Consider the following 12,766-nt stretch of genomic DNA (forward strand, 5'->3'; position numbering starts at 1 on the left):
TAGGAGCAACAAAAATTAAAAATGGAATACAGCGAGAAGATGCTGTATATACCTTAGTGCTATCTATAGCTCACCATTTTACTGGTGCTTATCTTGATGAAGGTGAAAGAATAAGGACACTATTACAAAATTTTCGTTGTCTATCTTTGACCCATTATAGATGGTATAAAGATACTTATTTAAGCAGAGTTATGTCTCTAAGTGATGCTAATAGCTCACATTGGAAAGATAAATTCATAGATGGCCTACCCATATTATTTGCTGAAAGAGTTCGGAATAAAATTCGAGCTGAATATGGGGGATATATTCCCTACGACAATCTATCATATGGGTATTTGTCAAACGCCTGTATTAAAGAAGGCTTAGCTTTATGCAATGATTTAAAGCTTAAAAATCAATTAAAGTCTCAAAGACTTACCAAACGTAAAGAATTGGGTGAATTTTGCGAACAATTCGTTTATAATCAACCTTACAAGGCTGACAAAGAAGTTATTCCTAATAAAGGAAAAAAGAAAAAATTCTTTAAAAAAAAGAAAAAGTTCTTTAAAGAAAAAGAAAAAGAAAAGCCAGATAGGGCTAAAAAGAAAGTGAAAAAAGAGAAAAATAAAATTCATTGTTATAAATGTGGCCGTATTGGGCACTATGCCAATAAATGTTATACAAAGAAAAAGATTAACAAAATACAAGACGAAGGTCTTAAAAGAATGCTATACAACATTCTAATTAACAGTGATACTGAAGATGAATCGTCTTAAAAGAATGCTATACAACATTCTAATTAACAGTGATACTGAAGATGAATCATATTCATCATCAACCTCAGAATCTGTAATTAACAGTGATACTGAAGATGAATCATATTCATCATCAACCTCAGAATCTGAGGAAGAAGAAAATTATAAATGTGCAATTAAAAATTGCAATGAAGAGGCTGATTATTGAAAAGCCATAGTTCAAATGAATAAACTATCAATTAATATGATTAAATCAAACAGTGAATTATTATCAAAAATTTTATCAGAAGATATATCTCCTGAATTAAAAGAAGAATTATTAAAAAATTTTGTCAATAAAGACAAGAGTCCAAATATTGACAATGTCTATAGATTTTCTGAAGTTCAAAAAAGAAGGCAAAATATTGCCCAAACTTCTAAAGATATATCTTTATCATCTCTTAATAAAGAGATACAAGACTTGAAAAAAAAGAAGTTAAAGAGTTAAATCAAGAGAATAAATATATTTTCTCAAGATTAGATGATACTGAAACTTCTAATGCTCTAGTTCAATATAGTGAACACAGTGATAATGATATTGATAATAATGCACTGTTACAAATATTGCAACAAGTTACCTCTAAAAAATGGTATATAAATGTTACCTTAGTAATAGCTGAACAAATGTATATATCAGATCTTATAGCTCTGGTTGATAGTGGTGCAGATCTAAACTGCATAAACAAAGGAATAATTCCTTCCAAATTCTTTGAAAAAACTACTCAGACTTTAAGTAGTGCTAATGGTAACCAATTAGAGGTAAAATATAAATTACCACAAGCACATATATGTGTGCAAGGGACTTGTATACCAACTCCCTGTATATTAGTCAAAAATTTATCCCAACATATTATTTTGGGAACTCCATTTTTACATACTATTATGCCAATTAGTCAAATTGACACTAATGGTATTCGTGCTCATTTTGAGGATAAAGAAATTATATTTGAATTCATCACAGAGTCAAATTGACACTAATGGTATTCGTGCTCATTTTGAGGATAAAGAAATTATATTTGAATTCATCACAGATCCTCAAACTAGAATGCTGAATGAGGTCAAAAATATAATATTAAAGGAAAATCAAATTAATTTTCTTAAAAAAGAAGTAGTATTCGTTCAAGTTGAAGAACAAATAAAAAAGCGTAAGGACTTAATAAGTCAAATTGACTATAAATTTAAACTCACTATATGTAGTGATGTTCCAAATGCATTTTGGAATAGAAAACAACATATTGTTTCCTTACCTTATATAGAAGGTTTTAATGAGAAAAATATTCCGACTAAGTCTCGACCATGTCAAATGAATCAAGAATATCTTGATCTTTGTAAAAAGGAAATACAAACTCTTATAGAGAAAAAATAATAAGGAAATCATATTCTCCTTGAAGCTGTACTGCATTCTATGTGAATAATGCAGCTGAAAGAGAACGAGGAGTTCCTCGATTAGTTATAAACTATAAACCCTTAAATTCTGTCCTTAAATGGATCCGATATCCAATTCCTAATAAAAGGGATCTGTTAAATCGCATTACAAATGCCAAAATCTTTTCTAAGTTTGATTTAAAATCAGGCTATTGGCAAATCCAAATAGAAGAAAAGGATAAATATAAAACTGCCTTTGTTGTCCCATTTGGACATTATGAATGGAATGTTATGCCATTTGGGCTTAAAAACACCTCTTCTGAATTTCAAAATATTATGAATAGAATTTTTATTCCTTATACGGATTTTATCTTGTCATATATAGATGATATTTTGATTTTTTCTCATATTTTTGATCAACATGTTAAGCATTTAGAAATTTAGCCATTAAAAATGGGTTAGCTATATTTGCCCCTAAAATGAAATTATTTCAAACTCAGATTAGATTTTTGGGTTATAATATAGAAAAAGGAACCACGATTCCTTTTGATAGAAGTATAGAATTTGCATCCAAATTTCCTGATAAAATAACTGACACTAAGCAGCTACAGCGCTTTTTAGGTGCATTAAACTATGTAGCAGATAATTGTAAAAATCTAGCACAAGACACAGTCCTTTTATATGATAGGCTTAAAAAGAATGCTAAGCCTTGGACTGAGCAACATACTGCTGCTGTGAAAAGAATTAAACAAAAGGTTAAATGCTTACCTTGCATTCATCTTGCAAATATTCACTGGTTCAAAATAGTTAAAACAAATGCATCTAATATTGGTTATGATGACATATTAAAACAAGGTGATCCCCAAACCAATAAAGAACAGTTAGTTCGTTTTACCTCTGGTAAATGGGATAAAGCCCAATTTAATTATTCCACAATTAAAAAAGAAATGCTTTCAATTATTAAGTGCTTTTCTAAATTTCGAGATGATATCTTAAATCAAGAATTCTTACTAAGAATTGATTGCAGTTCTGCTAAAAGTATTATTAAAAAAGATGTGAAAAACTTAGTCTCTAAACAAATATTTGCCAGATGGCAAGCTGAATTAGCCATGTATCAATTTAAAATTGAGTATATTAAAGGGGATTATAATCACCTTCCTGATTTTTCAACACGTGAATTTTTACAGGGTACAAATGAGACGGAGTAATCCCTCCTTTACAGGGAGGGGGAGAGGAGGCCCAAGCCCAACTACCAGTTCAGGCCTTATAGGCCAAACTAGTTTAGAAAGAAGTTATACTCCATGTCAGCCTAGTTCATGGCGTACTATTTCGAAGAAACATAATTCTTCGCATCCATCTCAAGCCTTTTATAAAGGCATAAATGATCTTATTACACAGGAACAAGCTCCTGAACCCTTTACTTCTATAGTAAAGCAAGAGACAGAATGTGTTGAAAAACCTCAGTCTGATATTGTTCTGTATCTAGAACAAGAAGATGTTCCCTTAATGAATGATCCAGAAAAATTAAGGCAGAGATATCTGCAGGATACATATTATCCAACTTTATCTTTAAAACCAAGAGCCTGGATGAAGACTCTATTGATGCAAAAGGGCATGGAAATTATGTATTTTTGGACAACAGATAATCATAATGTCCCTCCAAGCTTCAGTAAATGCATTATTCAGGAAGTTATACTTCATAGAAATTGGGCACTAAATCCTAATCAGGAGCTGCCACTTGTAAGAGTTTAAAATACAAAAGAAGTTTATAACTTCAATTATTGGGACTATAAACAGACCTTTAATGAGATATTCTTATCCCAAACAGAAGCACACTTGGCTTATAAAAATTTATCCTGAAGCTTTCAAAAGGGCATTCCTACTTGGTTCTATAAATGGTGGAAAACATATGGTATTGAAATTGGTATTATTCCAGAACCCTTAATGAAGTTATACTCTTCTTGGGTAGATTCCCATCCTATTCTTGCACGAATGAACGAAAGCCAGCTTATAGATGGCATGTGTTTAATACACTTCTTTGCTGAAGTTGAGATCCCATGGATCTGGAATTAGTCTATTATTTGTGATTGGATCCCTTTTCATATGTCCGTTATGAGAAGAAAATATTACTACAGATGGTGGAACGGAATGTGCCTTGATACTAAGGTAAAACAACTTGTAGAGATAATATAGAAAAATACTTCTGTACTGGAGTCTCATATGACTCAAGAAATCAAACAAGATAATTCAATGATGAAGATTGCGAAAATGATGAGGAGAAAATACCCTCATAGCTCCGAATCAGAAATAAAACAAAAATGTTTGGAGCATTTTAAAAGGCAATTTGTTGAAGCCTTTGACACTAGTGAGACTCATAGTCATACGTCTTCAATGAAAGAAGACACACCAATTCAAGATACCCAAGACCCTGATGATATCTGGACAGAAATATTCAATAATCCACCAGACCTTAAAGGTAAAAGCCCAGCTTCATAAGCAGATAAAGATTCTAGATTGAGCCTCAGGGAGCCGTCTAGAATTCACTTATCTAAAGTTACTTTATGAAGTAGCTTTTCAAAAAGTCAAAGCATCTTACTGTTAATAATATGAATGAATGTCATTATACGCATGTCATCTTTATGTGCTACCACGTTAATGGAAAATAATGGAGAATCTTTCTTGAAGTTTCTTGGATGGTCTATATATATGTATAAAGTTTGAAGTGTGAGGCAGAGTTTGAGGAAAGAGAAGAAGTTTGTAAGAAAAGTGCTGTGAGTTTGTAAAATCCTCTTGTAATATTAAGAGTGTATCCTTTGTATAATATTAAAGATAATAAAGACTATATTCTAAGAATCGACAGACGTACTCTGTAAGTGTGTTTCTTTTCTATCTGTTTTCATTTACCTTGTATAATATTGATAAGAGTGTTTACCTTGTATAATATTGAAGATAATAAAGACTATATTCTAAGAATCGGCAGGCGTACTCTGTAAGTGTGTTTCTTTTCTATCTGTGTTTCTTTACCCTATATACATATACTAAAGTATATATGTGTGTTGTGTGTGTGTGTGTGTCTCTCTCTCTCTATATATATATATATATATATAACGATTTGGGATTATGTTATGAGGACGTCGAATTCAAGCCTGAGCCAGCTTTTTTGCGAAAGAGACAAAAGAGCTGAAATGTGTATATATATTAATATATATATAGAGAGAGAGGGGATTGCCAATCTAATGATTCTACTATCCCTAATTTCACGTCTAACCCAATGTTCACGCGGACCCCACGCTCGAAATCTCTTACTTCAGGCCTACTTTCGACGCATTAGGAGCGGAAAAAATTATACGGAATAGAGGTGCCACATAACCTCACGTCAACATTCAACAAAGTATAAGAAAGATAGAAGCAGTTTTTTTAATAAACAAACATAACTTTTTTTTTTCCTCAGAAAGTAGCATAAGTGGGCTCTACTTATAAATCACTACATTGTTAATTCTGGGCAAATAAACAGGCCCTAAATAAATACCCCTTTTTTCCACCAAATTTGTACTTACGACCCTAAATTATAAAAAGACAACGTTTTAATATCCTAAGTTATAAAAAATAATATTTTAATACCCAAAATTGTAAAAAACTGACACATTAGTAACTTCTTAGTTGCATATGGGAATATTTGTTTCGTTTTAATGAGTGTAATTCATAGCCTCTGAACTTCCACAAAGTGGATTGTTCATTTGGTGATCTCATTTCTCTCCATACGTGCTCTATCCGTAAAACTTCCATATATATACAAGACAAATAATAACCAATACTGTTATGATGTTTTCAATCGCCAAAGTGCAGCGCTTTGCTAACAATGGACGTGTACTTCTGCATGCAATGCTCTAATCAAATTGACGGCCAAGACCAACAAGGGGTACTAGCCGACTTGCCTAGTCGACATTCCTTCATGTCGACTCGAAAAGAGGTACTAGCCGACCCTCTTGTCGAAGACTACTCATAAGGAGCCCACTCGATCTGCTATTCGACACCTCACGATGACAACTCGAAAGGCGTTACTTCTCGGCGTAGCTAGAGGACGACTTCAACCTCGAGCCTCTCCCGCTAGCACAACGTTGATGTCGCATTTAATGCTTGGCAGACGCCATCATACCTCTAGCCCCGATAGCCTTCATTACTCATCGAACCACGTTGACGCCACCATGCCTCAGATCATGTCACATTTAATGCTGAGGTGATCTCTCCTCCAGTCACCAGCTGACACCTGTAAAGCAGGAGCTGACTTAGCCATCAGCCCATACTTCTTCACCATCATCCTGTGCCCGGTCACAATAACGGTTCTACCCTTATACCATCAATATAAATACGATGTACTATTCTAACAAAAACCTTCTTCTGACTTAATGCACAAAACGCCACTTTCTGAGCTACATCTGCAAATTATACTGCACACACAAGAACTCTCAGGTTCTTCATTTTTCTCACTCAAGTTCACCAACTAACTTGACCATCGGAGGAACCACGGGAGAACCGGTCCCCGTCCTCTCACGGGTTTCTATATGTGCAGACTTCAGCCACTTAACTCAGAACTGGATATTCGAGGAAGGAAACAGTTTCTCATCAACTTCACCCCCACCCAACTAGGGATATAATTGATTGTGTGATCACTTAACATCAACAAATACGATAGTAGAATATCAACATAATGATATGGAACAAGATCAATTTAAACCAAACGAAGGAAAACTTTCATGATATTTTCTTGGCATTGTATAATGAAAATCATATGTAAACTATATAAAATTTTATTCTGCTTACACTTTATTACAGGCGTAGTATCTGTTGGTCAAAGACTAAACCAACGTGCAAACTGAACTGAATATGTATGAAATAGAATTTTACAATAGATCGCATAGAAGCAGCAGAGACAGCCTGATGAACTGATCTCCAGAACAAACACCCTGCCAATGTTTGAACATATAAACAAACACTCTGCCAACTGCTCCTTTTTCTCTGATAAATATTTTTCTTCTCAGCACTGGAAAATATTCAACAATAAGTTCATTCCATGATTTCCATCATGCATTTTCACAAAGCTTATTCATTTCCAGATCGATATAATTTTATCAAATAAGTTAACGAGTAGCATTTACATGAACCATACAAAACCACATCATAAAACATGAACATAATCAGTAACATCTTCAAACTCTAGGATAAGTAAAGCTGCAACAGTTGATGAAGACATTCATATTAGTCATCTACCAACGCTATACTCGAAGGAAGTATCGTTCATTTGCTTAAACCGTCTAAAAATTGAGTATGACAGCCTCTGTGCTACATGCTACATAATTGACTATACGGCTCTAAGCCTAACGAAAAATGTAAAAGAATTTTAGTGGTAACCATATCCAAGAAATATCACATCATCACGTATGCTTACAACAAAATAAACCATCAAACCCTCATCATCAATAATCTAATAAATGCCACAAAATTGGTCAAAGAAGTAAATTCATATGATCGTTTATATATGATGACGGCATCTTATTGAAGGGATACAGAAGATATGGCCAACTTTGTTCCAGAAATATTGCCCTGAAGACCTACCAAGTTGTCATGTATCTATGGATGCAACTATACAATGTTTGATCAACGATAACACACTGAAACATTTTTTTAAATTCACCAAGTTTGTCAAATAGAAACATTTTTGAGTTCTTAAGAAACTTCACTAGGTTGCGTGGCAATGATTCTGACTGAATCGTGAATATTCCCAGCAATTGCAGTTCAAGCGTTTGAAAAGTAAACTATTCCTACTACAAACTACATAAAGTTAGGTCAATAATAGTAAACAGCTGGGGAAGATTAACTTTGTGATGCTATTGCATTCTGAATTAACCCTGAATTAGTACAGCAGTACCACATAAAGATTATTGGATCCTGAGAACACTTAAATGATACATTTGGTACAGAAGAGGTATCTGGAGAGAAAACATAATATAAACAACCAGGATATTTGCAAATAAAGTTTTAATAAGCAGTCATCACTATGTATAAACATGCGAATATAGTTAAAGAAAAGTGCATATTATTAAGTTCCCCATTTAACAATAAGATGCAAACATATAAGAATCATAAATACTACTCTAAGATAATGGAATAATGGAATATGCAAATTAAAAGACTATCACCTCTCATTAGTGAAATGTTAATACAAGATGGTACCAAACCTACACTGACATGATGAAATATTACAGCAAATATCAATCTTCCAACATGTACAAAGTATAAACTTAAAGAGCAAAAGAAATTTGAAATTTGAAATTATTTTATTATTCAAAAAAAACCACACTGTATGTGCTTCTAAATCATTTTTACAATATAAGATAACCATGTTCTGTGAAATGAAAGACTTGAACTCTTAAATTATGATAAGGTCCTGCTTGACAAAGCCAAGCTAAAGATTATTGAGCGTGTCATAAGAGGAAAATCAAGTGGACAGTGGACACAAAAGAGACGGCAAGATAGCATAGCAACCAAAACATATCGTAGCAACTTGGCAAGCCTCTGGCCAACACTTCTGCTTCTTTTTTCTCCAAAGTCCTTGACTTTGAATATGTAGAATAGTAAAAGTCTCTATTAAGACACTAGACCTTACTTATTTTAAGTTTGATAGTGACATTTGATCGCAACAGATAACCAAATTGTTACAGAAAATGTTACTTGTTAAACCTTAGCGTGTATTTGGCAATTCATTGAAAATGGGGCGAGTTTGGCTCTATAATTTGCTATGGATAAAACCAGTTTAGTTATGAACCAGCTCGCCCCAGTCCACAACTAAACCTGTTTAAAACCCCAAAGTTGAGCCCCAAAGTTGAGCTACGACAAACTGGACCATTGTTGGCTCAGTTTTTAGTTTTTGCCAATCAAAGAAATACTCTATAACTGGACCAGGATTAAACCTGGCCCAGTTTTAAGAAGTTGCCAAACCGATCCTAGGTGTGTTTGGCAATCATCTAAAAATTATGCCAGTTTCAATCCTAATCCTACATCTTTTCTAAACCAGTTTAGAGGTGGAACAAGGGGGTGTTGGTCCAACACTAAACTGGTTTTAAGGCCTATTTTTGGCCTAAAAAGAACTAGGCCAAAATTAGCCAAATTTTTGTCAATCATAAATTAACCTGAACTTGGGTTAGGTTCAGTCCTGGCCCAGTTTTATGTTATGACTTCAAACTAATTCTAATCCACATGAAAATCCAAAAACAAAGCATAAAAATTCACTAGATGCTCCTTACTCAAAATGTCCAGACTCAATCGTCATAAACTTAAAAGTTTTAGATGATCAAACGAATATGAAATAGTTATAGGTATATTATATCCGTTCCATGTTTTATAATCTGTAATAAAAAGGTCAGTAACAATCATTCTTGAGACCAGCCAACTACAAAATATATTGGTTGTGATTCCTGGTTAGGGTAAAAAACAGCCGACTACAAAATATATCTTCATGTGAATTGGCACTATGAACAAAGTAGCAGTACCACACTAATGTTTGCTATCTGACACAGGTAAATAAAATGAATTCATGTTATAAAGATATAAACACTAGATCTTACTTCAATCAGCAACGTTATAAGAATGAATTAGGCAATGAACAATTATGGATGCTAATAAATGATGATGAAAATATTTTGCATCTTCTTCAAACAGTAAAACTACCAGCAAACCCATTCCAAAGGAAAGCATAAGCGGCTAACTAACTAAAATAACAATATCACTGCTGCTTCAGCAACGTTATAAGAATGAATTAGGCAATGAACAATTATGGATGCTAATAAATGATGATGAAAATATTTTGCATCTTCTTCAAACAGTAAAACTACCAGCAAACCCATTCCAAAGGAAAGCATAAGCGGCTAACTGAAATAACAATAACACTGCTGCTGAAGTAAACAAGAATTAAAGGGCATATCAAAGCAAAAACTAAGACTTATTTTCTTTCCTTTGATCGGATAGGTAGACTACCACTGCTTCCACTACCGCTGCTCCCATGGCCCCATCTCCTCAAAATTGAAGCCAAGAAGTTTTTCCACGGTGAAGATCGACCCTTGCTGGTCGAAGGAATATCAATGGCAGCAATCTGCTCGGCTAGTCCAAGAACATGATCCCCCGCTACGATCTCCATCATCCCGCTCTCAATTAAGTTTGCGTCTTGTACCTCCATCTGCACCATTGACTCTACATTAACAGCCAAAGTTTCTCTACTAGCTCTCAACCAATGTGCACCCTCGGGCGTTACTCCCTTACATTTCTTAACCTTCACCTTTATCAGATTAGGGCATCCTTCCACAAGGGCCCTAATCCCTTGATCAGAAACCGGGCACCCTTTTATGCAAAGCTTCTTCAGAGCAACGCACTTTGAAGCAATGCAAGAAATCTCAGCATCCCCAAATGTCTCGCTTCCACAGAGAGCCAACCTTTCTAGATTTCTACAGTTACTAGCGAGAAGGCCTAAGCTAGTCGAAGTCGGATTGACACCGATCAAGACCAGTTCTTGCAGATTAGGGCAACGTTTTGCCACGGCCATTAGACCCTGATCGCCAATTCGATTAGTTTTCCATCCATCGATATGCAGATTTCTCAAAAGCCTGCATTTTCCCGCAACCGAAATCAACCCTAGGTCGGTACACTCCGGAGTCTTTACGAGATGAAGAACCTGGAGGTCAGGACACAGAGACAAAGCGAGCAGTCCTCGGTCACTCACCTGGAGTTTCTCCAGGTGGACCTCGACAATCCCTGCCGCTTTCTTGGCGACCTCTTCAAGAACATGATCCCATTCGCCGGAGCACCTAAACAGCCTAAGCGTTTTAAGATTCGGCGATTCGACAATCATCCGACCGAAATACTCCCCATCATACAATTCCTTCAAACAAACAGATCTAAGATTCTTCGCAATGGCGCTAGGGCCAATCAAATCCCCAACAGCATCGGCAGAACCTCGGAGCCTCTTGATTGAGATCTCCTCCAATAGAGGACAACCTCTAAGCACAGCATCAACCCCCTTCACTCCGAAAGTGCAAGACCCGCAAGAAAACTTCCTCAGACTCCTACAGTTCGAAGCAAGAGCAGCCATACCTACGAAAGTGATCTCTTTGCACGCTCATAGCTTTAACCTGGTGAGATTAGGGCACCATCGAGAGATGACCTCGAGCACATCGTTGCTGATGCTATCTGATCGGCGATCGCACTTGAGGGCGAGTTTCGTGACGGAATCGAACCGGTCGAAGATCGCCGGAACCGCGTCGACAAGAGCATGTGCGTCGAGAGAGAGGCGGTGGCACCTTAGGTCAACGCCGGACAGCGCGTTGCGACAAAAGTCAACACGTGACGACGAAAGTCAACACGTGACGACAAAAGCCAACCTACGCGGTTCAAAACCCTAAGGTGGACGCCGGTCAACGCGTAACCTTAGGTCAACGCCGGACAGCGCGTTGCGACAAAAGTCAACACGTGACGACGAAAGTCAACACGTGACGACAAAAGCCAACCTACGCGGTTCAAAACCCTAAGGTGGACGCCGGTCAACGCGTAACCTTAGGTCAACGCCGGACAGCGCGTTGCGACAAAAGTCAACACGTGACGACGAAAGTCAACACGTGACGACAAAAGCCAACCTACGCGGTTCAAAACCCTAAGGTGGACGCCGGTCAACGCGTAACCTTAGGTCAACGCCGGACAGCGCGTTGCGACAAAAGTCAACACGTGACGACGAAAGTCAACACGTGACGACAAAAGCCAACCTACGCGGTTCAAAACCCTAAGGTGGACGCCGGTCCACGCGTAACCTTAGGTCAACGCCGGACAGCGCGTTGCGACAAAAGTCAACACGTGACGACGAAAGTCAACACGTGACGACAAAAGCCAACCTACGCGGTTCAAAACCCTAAGGTGGACGCCGGTCCACGCGTAACCTTAGGTCAACGCCGGACAGCGCGTTGCGACAAAAGTCAACACGTGACGACGAAAGTCAACACGTGACGACAAAAGCCAACCAAAACCCTAAGGTGGGCGCCGGTCAACGCGTAACCTTGGGTCAACGCCGGACAGCGCGTTGCGTCAAAAGTCAACACGTGACGACGAAAGTCAACACGTGACGACAAAAGCCAACCTACGCGGTTCAAAACCCTAAGGTGGACGCCGGTCAACGCGTAACCTTAGGTCAACGCCGGACAACGCGTTGCATCAAAAGTCAACACGTGATGACGAAAGTCAACACGTGACGACAAAAGCCAACCTACGCGGTTCAAAACCCTAAGGTGGACGCCGGTCAACGCGTAACCTTGGGTCAACGCCGGACAGCGCGTTGCGTCAAAAGTCAACACGTGACGACGAGAGTCAACACGTGACGACAAAAGTCAACCCAAGCGGTTCAAAACCCTAAGGTGGACGCCGGTCAACGCGTAACCTTGGGTCAACGCCGGGCAGCGCGTTGCGACAGAAGTCAACACGTGACGACGAAAGTCAACACGTGACGACGAAAGTCAACCCACGCGGTTCAAAACCCTAAGGTGGGCGCCGGTCAACGCGTAACCTTGGGTCAACGCCGGACAGCGCGTTGCGTC

The 12,766-nt window shown here is 37.3% G+C and overlaps 1 pseudogene; it reads right to left on the reverse strand.

Annotated features, from left to right (window-relative positions):
- Positions 1 to 9,979: 9,979 nt before the first annotated feature.
- Positions 9,980 to 11,485, reverse strand: LOC109827885 (annotated as a pseudogene).
- Positions 11,486 to 12,766: the final 1,281 nt, after the last annotated feature.

This window comes from Asparagus officinalis, unplaced genomic scaffold (genome assembly GCF_001876935.1).
Source record: "Asparagus officinalis unplaced genomic scaffold, Aspof.V1 AsparagusV1_Un511, whole genome shotgun sequence".
Classification (NCBI taxonomy): Eukaryota; Viridiplantae; Streptophyta; class Magnoliopsida; order Asparagales; family Asparagaceae; genus Asparagus; species Asparagus officinalis.